The following is an 8,879-nucleotide window of genomic DNA, read 5'->3' on the forward strand; positions in this document are numbered from 1 at the left end:
ACGTTAATGGATCATGGTAACTTTTTCGCCTTTTTCCACTGTGCAATCCCAGCGGTGCGTGTAAACTGGCAAAAGTAGCAAAAGCAACAAACTGGGGCAGCATCAGCTTTTGGTGGCATATGAGAGACGATGCTGCTGCTCCTCTCTTGCCTCTTGCCACAGCTTGCTGCAGAGCATCTTTCGACACCGTCGCGTCGTTGCCAAGTTTTTCTGCTGTCTTTTGCTGTTTTGCGTGCTCCCTCTACAAGTTTTCTGGGGCACTTTTCGCTCTTCGCTTTTCGCATTTTCTTTGCTTTTCTTTCACTTTTCGATCAGCAGCAGAGGAGTGAAGAGAAGGGGAGAAGGGGGGAGACGCGGAGCGACGCAATGAGCGAACGAACGCGTTCAACTTTTAACACACTCAAGTGTCGTAATTTTGGCTGCTTTTTCGCACACAAAACAATATTAATGCTGGTAGTTTGCTCACTCTTCACACACCCCCACTCCCTCCTCTATATAGTATGATTGTAGCCTTGCCTCAGGCTTTGGCCTGGCCCTAGACTCGGCAGCCACCCAAATAGAAGTTAAATGAAAAGTTTTGCTTGCGCTGCAAACACGTTGCTTCCTGTCGTCTGCCGCTTTTGCTATGCGTCGCTGATTTTGCTGACTGACTTTTAGGCTTTGAGTCGAGTTACAAACACACACTAACACACACACACACACTAATACACACAACGGTAGACGACAGTGCGTGGGCTAGGCAATAGCTGAATATGAATGTGTGTGAGCCAACTATTGAGCATGTTTTCAAGAGGTTTCTTTGGTTGCCCAAAACTCCCGCAGCGCAGCGAAATTAAGCTAAGACAAGAAGCACGTCTTTCGCTCGTAGATAGACGAATATGTAATATGCTAACTATCAAGTAATATACTAAATTTGTACTTAGTACAATTGTACTCTTGTAATATACTGACAATTACATAATATACTAAATTTGTATTTGGTACTCTTGTATTTTATTTTACTAACTATAATATTATATAATATACTAAATTTTGTATTTGGTATTCTTGTACTTTATTTAATATACTAATTGTTATATAATATACTAATTTTTTACTTAGTATTCTTGTACTATATTTAATATACTAACTATTATATAATATACTAAATTTGTATTTGGTATTCTTGTACTTCAGTTGACTAAAAATTATATAATATACTAATTTTTTACTTAGTATTCTTGTACTTTTTTAATATACTGACTATTACATAATAAACTAAATTTGTACTTTTACTTTTGCCCTTTATTTATACTAACTATTCTATAATATACTGAATTGTACTTAGTAGTCTTGTACTTTATTTAATATACTAAATTTGTACTTAGTTTAGTATTCATAAATTTGAGGAACATTTTATTTAAATACTAACTAATATGTATTTGCTACATTCAACTAATTGATAATGAAAATTGTTTTATATAGAGTTGTAACTTGCAATTTTTACTCAGCTTACAGTAGCAAACTTTTCCAACTTCAACGAACTTTTTTCCATACTAACTATTTACATAGTTTACATATTATATGAATAATAAAAACATGGTAACATTTTTTATATGCCATAAAGCTTAAACTGTAACTTACAATTTTTACTCAGCTTGGAATAGTAAAAAACTTTTCTAACTTTAAAGAATGATTTTTACATACTGACTATTTAACTTACAAAAATTTAATTTAGTTAAAGAAAATATTTTATTAAAACTAAAAAACGCAACTATTATATAATTGAACTAAATTGCACTTAGTTTAGTATATATAATTTTAAAGAGTATTTTTTTTAAATACTGATTATTTGCTTAAGCTAACGAATAGATAATGAAAATTGTAGAACATGTTTTATAAGAGTTTTGCTTATATAGAGCTTCAATAACTTTGAAGAATGATTTTACACTCAAACTCTTTGCTAAAGTCGACTAATGAGTAAATACATTCTTCAACTATTTTGTATAACAAATATATTTTATTTGAATTCAAAATTTAAATTGTAGTCTTAGCGAAACTCAAAAATTTCAAACTAAGGTGAGCAGTTATGTATGTATGCTGAATTTTTTTTTTTTTGTAATACTAAGTTGCTCATATCAGCATTTAGTTAGTTGTAAAATATGTAAATAACAAGTTTTGTACAACTAAAGTTTTGCTGAGTTACCACAAGGAATACTCGTATTTTCAAACAATAGACTTCAGCAAGTTTGTTAACTTTGAAGAATATTTAACATGCTAAAATTGACTAAAGTTTAATGTTAAATATATACAACGTTACACCAAAAAGAACATTGTTATTTAGAGATTAATTTACGAATTAAGACAAGTAATGTTTAATGCTAAATTTTAATTATATAATGTCGAGTTTCCAATCCAACTTAGTGTGTTATAATAAGCACCTGAGATACAATAATTGTTAAATAATACTTTTTAATACATTTTTTATTAATTTAAATACAAATTTGATGTTCATGAAAAGACAAAGTTGTGAAATCTGAAATAATGTTTCCAAGTTTGTTGTGAAATTGAAATCTGTCGGTTTTATATACTTTTGTTTTTAGATATGATGTTGATAAGAAAATACACTATATAAAAAGTTTTACTTAAACAATAAAAAGTGACAAAATTGTGTTATTTTTAAAGCTGTTTTTAAGTGAATTTTCATAGAATTATTTCTAGGTCTTTTCAAGTGTTTCATTTCAAAATTATACATTTAATATGAACTTTATTCGTGAATAAAAAAACTTGAGTGGAATGTGTTGCTTTATAAGTTGTATTTTCAAGCAAGAAACTTAAGAATTTCCCACGCATTCGGCAACTTTTAAAGCAATCTGATTTCACTCAGAGCTGTGCTATAAAAAGCAGAAGCAGCTCTGTTAAATTTCAATTGCTAAAGAATTTCGAAGAAAAGAAGCAGGTGGACAGACAGTGGAAGACGTCTGAAAGGACTCAGCTGTTGACCTTGTGAGCGGGAGGGAGTGTGGCACGCCCCCTGCAATGGTAATGGCATAACACATTTCGTGACAAAACTATAATACCCCGTTGCAGAGGGTATAATGAATGGCAAATGGGCCAAAGCGGAAGTTGCGTCGTCAGGCACGAAGGAGCCGCAGAGGTAGAGAAAGGTAGAGAGAAAGAGATGTGGCATGCAGCAAAAAGGGGGGAGAGGCAGGCAAAAAAAGTTTTTGGGCGCAGCTTAAAAGTTATTAGCGTGGTATTTCCCCTCTCTGTCTCCCAACTCTCTCTCTCCCACTCTCTGTCTGTGTTGGTCGCTGAGGTGAGACGAGGAATTCCCGGACCGGAGTTGCCTTCTGCTATTCATATTTGTGTGCTGAGGCTTAGTACGTTATTAAGTTGTTACGTTTTTGGCCTGTTACAAGAGCAGAACCAACTACCAATAGCTGAAACTGAAAAGCAAAGTCGAAAGCAACAGCGAAACAGCGAAACATCGACATCGCGTGGAGCAAACGTTGCTGTTGCTGCTGTTGCTGCTGCTGTGGTTGCTCTCTCAAAGGTATTGCGTGATATTTCAATTTGTTTTTAGTTGTAAGTGGCTTAAAATGATTTAATAACTCATCAAGGGATTTACTTGTTGTTGTTGTTGTTGTCGTTGGTTATTTGCTTTAGTTTCTCTTCCCTTTCCCTTGCCAATTCTCATTTAGCTACTATTTGCTTAGAGCGTTCTTACCTCAGCATGTCAAACTTTTTAAGTAGTTTTGATGTTGCCATATTAAAGAAGTTTTCTATTAGTTTTTGCGCATTTGCGAGGCATCATTAATACGTTCAGTAAACTTACGAGTATGCATATATTTACACAGTCCCCTCCCCTTCCCTCCTCTTCTCGGTGTATTTAACATTCATAATGAGCAATATTCGAAGGGGGGCCGTGTGCGCATACTTTTTGAGTGTGCTGTGTAAATATTTTAAATGCCATTTTAGGGCTATACGATAAATGCGCCCCAGGGATGCTCAGCCAGCCGCCAAAACTATTTGTGTGTTAACACACACACCCACACACATCCATACACACCCATACACACACTTCAACACACTCCCACACACCCTCACACACCCTCGAAAACTGTTTAAAATTTGCACAAATTAAGCGAAATCAATTTTTGGGGCACATTTTGATGGGATTTCGATTTAGTTTTGTTATTGTGCCACATCACGCATAACCCTAGAGGAATAACATCCCCCCAACCGTCCCGTCTCTCCACCTACTTCATTTCAGAAAACAGTGTGACCAGTCACGTAGCACAAATGTATCGAGTGGGGCTGCAAATGTGGCATTAAACTGTTGACCAGTTGCCTGTTTGACCCCAAAACAAAACCCCAACAAACTGTGGCAGCTTGTGGTGTAAGCATAGGGGAGGGGAAGCGGGGGGAATGGGGAAGATGTGTTGCAATGTGAAATTTGACAACTTGGGAAATTCTCTGACAGCCCGAGTTAAGCGCAGCAAACAAACTTGTTTGGCATTTTCTTTCTTGGCATTGGCCAAAAAACATTCAATACGGCTAATTACACAGCATCGTGAGCGGTCAACAGTGTGGGGCACAGTGGGACAAAAGCAGCTTAAAACTACTCACAAAATATTTGAATGGTTGCACATTTTATGGACTGACTTCATAAACAAATTTATGCCTATTTAAGCTAGCCAAATGTTTGCGAAATTTAAACGATTTATTTGTCAACTAACACGTTAAAATATATGGCAAATAAATACCGAATGCATTTATGCATTATTTCTGTGCATTGGAAATGGAAATGAAGATGGACTCTCTCAGAGAGTGAGAGAGAAACAAAGTGTTATATATGTGAATATGAAATTTGAATTTATGTCGCATTTTGTTAGCCTAATTCTCAGATCGTTATAGCTCTTTCAAGCTAATGGCTTTCGTTTTGGCACCCATTGTTTTAAATTTGTCTGGACTTTGCTGCCAGTTCTCTAAGTATGTGTGTGTGTGTGTGTTCTATGTGTGTGTGTGTGTGTAGTGCAAGTTTCTGTCGTCGTCTTCATTGTAGTCGTCACAAAAGTTTCGACGCCATGTGCCTGCTGGCGGCATGTGTTCAAGAGTTAAGTTGCGCCAAGTGTGCGGGTTTTCTCTGTGCTGCACAGCAACCTCGTTCTCTATGCTCCATCTATGCACTGAGAGAAAATCCCAATACTTTAGTCCTTGAATCAAGAATGGAAACATTGAAAATGCTTCATTGAAGATCGAGAGTACTTGCAAGAGTCATAATTCCTGATTTAAAATGAAAATTACTTACTTTTCTCTCAGGGTGTACACACAATAGAGATTGAGGTTTATATGTATTGAAAGATTAAAACTTATTGATTCAAGTACAAAATTCTACGCTTAAAAGTTCTTAAAATTCTATTTTATGTGGAAAAGATACTATCTCGTATATTTTGTATGTATATATTCTGTATTGTCTGGTATTTTCTTATGGATATACCGCATATAGTCTTCTGTATATATTAATATTTTTATCATTCTATTAATTATTTATTATCGGTGTAATAATTGGACAACCTGGTATACTTTGAACGCTATGGTTTATTTTGAACGTAATAGTATACGAATATACCAAATTTGGTATATTAATTCGTTACATTTTCGAAATAACACAGCACTGTTATGCTTTTATTGAAAATTGTTAACGGGCATAATCAACCGCAACGTTCCCCACTTGTTTTTAATAATACTTACAAAGATATTTCAGATTTTTCATCTAACATTTATAGAAAGAGAATTTCTAGAGCATTCGCTCTGTCTAGATTAACAAATTTGTAGAAAATCATTTTATCTTTGTTATTTCTTTTGGTTGTAAAGTAATTTCACTTAATCTAAGAATCCATTGTTATTAAGTTTATCATAATTAATCTAAAAAAAAGTTTTAATAGATAATTCTTTATAAATAGATAATTCTTTATTGAAGAAGTTTGCTCTCATGATAAAGTTGATAACTGATAATTTACTTTTAGGAATATAAGAAGAGAGCAGAGTTGTAGTTTTTTTTGTTTCTTTTGTAGAACAAATTACACAGCTTTTCTCTGAGTGTACCTACATAGAAGTATGTGGTACTCACATTCGGTAGAAATTTAAAGCTTTGTAGCACACACACGATGTTGGCGCTGTCTTTTTTGTTTTTGTTTTTTTTCTTGTGACTTTTTGCAGCAAGCTGATTACTTTGGCATTTGTTTTCGGTGTCACGTCACATGGAGGCTAAGACCTGAGCAAAAATCAATGCTTGGCGAGAGGCTAAGAAATTGTTTGCTTTATTGCCATAAAGAAATCATAAAAACGTATCATTATTGGGGAAGTCCCGACCACTCCACAAACTTGTGACTGTTGACGCATTAGCCGCCAAAGTCCTTGGCCATGACAGTGAGAGACTGAGAGACTGAGAGACTGTGAGACAGTGACAATGACAACGTAAAGTGCCCTGTCATAACAACAACAAAAACGACAACAACAACTGTAATAATAATTAAGCGATATCAAATTGAAAAAGTAACTTTTTCTCCAGCATTGACTGTTGTTGTTTTTGGGGATTGTTTACACGCTAACGATGACTTGCCATAAAGCGTTATAGATTGTAGATAATAATTTCGTATATACACAATCACAAATATCATACATTCATATTCATATACATATAAAATGCCTTCGCACTTAGCTGCGCTGCGAACACAAATTAACGTTAATTAAATAAAAATTTGCTGTCACGCTGCATGGACGGTGGGAAGAGGGCAGGGGGAGAGAGAGTAAGAGCTAAAGAGAGAGTGAGAAAGAGCGGGCTAGAGTAAGAGTGAGAAAGAGATATAGAGAGGGAGAGAGAGAGAGAGAGAGAGAGAGAGAAAGAGACGTGGCGACTTTGTCAACTTCTGCATAAATAACAATTATGCGGCATCCAATAAAAATACAAGTTGAAAACTTTGGTCGTCATTTGTTTTGCCTGGTATTATTATACCCGCTACCCATAGGCTAGAAGGGTATTATAACTTTGTGTCCGGTGGAAGCATCTACGACACCTTGAAGTGTATATATTCTTGATCAGCGTCAATGAGACTTGCGTTGGCAGACAATCTGATATAATTTGTAATTTGTAATCTATGGTATATTTTGAATGTAAATATATATTGACATAAAAATATAACCTTGGGTATATTTTAGTATTTTGGTATATGGTATATGTTGGAATTTGTTGAATTTGGTATATCTTGAATTTAGAAATATATCGATGTACCAAATATAACCTTTGGTATATCTTAGTCTTCACAATATTACTTTGGTATATTTTAAGAATATACTTTTATTGAATATTGTCTGACAATATGGTATATTTTGACTCTATGATATATTTGGAATGTAGAAGTATGTTGATATACCAAATATAGCCTTCGGTATATGTCATGTATTTTGCACTCTAACAAATATAACATATGGTATATTTCAGTATTTTGTACTTTATGGTATATTTTGAATATAGAAGTATATTAGGTATGTTACCTTCGGCAGAGTTTAGTATTTTTGGGTACATTACTTCGGTATATTTTTATAAAATGCTTTTATTGACAACGAGTAGCGGGTATTCAACAGTACCATATATACCATTTAGTAAATTTAGTATTTTTTCCGTATACGATTTTAATGAAAATGGCTTGCGGGTATCTTACAGTCGAGCACACTCGACTGAAGCTTTGTTACTTATTTTATTAATATTTTTATTTGCTGTCATCGGCAAAATAAATGCGTTTTTAATAAAGCGCGACATTGTGTGATTATGCGATACGCTTAATAGGTAAATAAGCATTCATTCAAATTATGAAATAATTGCACAATCATAAAAAAGTATGCGACAATTGTTTGATGAAATGCCAGAGATTTAACCACTCAATAAACTATGGCAACTATTATGAAAGTATTTTCGACATTTGATAAACAATCTGTTAAGCAAATTTCGGTCATTTTTGTTATGTATTGTGATAACCTGATCTGTGTGTCCAGCCACAAGTTGAGAGCGTATAGTTTATGTTTGAGTTGGCAACATTTAATTAACTGAACTCAAGTCGAGGCGAGTCTTCGACTCCGACTCCGAAGTTAACTCTCAAACTTGGCCGAAATGAATACATTTGTCTTGTTTACTTTGGCTTATTGGCCTTTCCCTTTACCAAGCTTCTTTTTTTCCTTCGTTCCTTTGGTTTTTTGGCAAGTGGCGAGACCACAACTATGGCAAGATGGGTTCGTTATATCTTTGTTTGGCCATCAGAGAGAGAAAGAGAGAGAGAGAGAGTTGCCCACTCGCAACCCTTATCAACTTGCGCCACTGCACTTTTGCTTAACTTTGCTTATAAATTTCATTCGAGCCATTTGTTGACACACACACAAACACACAGAGTCTTGAAGTCGCGAAAGTTTTACCAGAATGCGACGCAGTTGATTGTTGTTATCGGCTGGCAAAAAAAAAGAAAGAGAAACGAAGTCAAAGTCGCATTCGAATTCGCAAATAGAATTAAAACGCAAATGAAGGTTGGGGGATTTTTTCTTTCCCTCAACAGCAGCGACTTGCTAATGGGGAAAAGGCACAAAAGAGTCGTCGTCATAACTTTGTATGACAAATATATTCATTTCATGCTTGTTCAAACCAGTAAATCGCGTGACGCGCTGACAGCGCAAATTGTTCTTGTTGTTCTTGTTGTTGTTGACCCTGCTGCCTGCCACTGTTGCTTGCAACATTGACAGCGCGTCGAGTGGCAAGTGTAAAAAAAAACAAGTAATAAAGTCGAAGTGCTCGACTGTGAGATACCCGCTACCCATTTTCAATGAGAGCATATTCTGAAAATATAGCA

This window comes from Drosophila sulfurigaster, chromosome 2R (assembly GCF_023558435.1).
Source record: "Drosophila sulfurigaster albostrigata strain 15112-1811.04 chromosome 2R, ASM2355843v2, whole genome shotgun sequence".
Classification (NCBI taxonomy): domain Eukaryota; kingdom Metazoa; phylum Arthropoda; class Insecta; order Diptera; family Drosophilidae; genus Drosophila; species Drosophila sulfurigaster.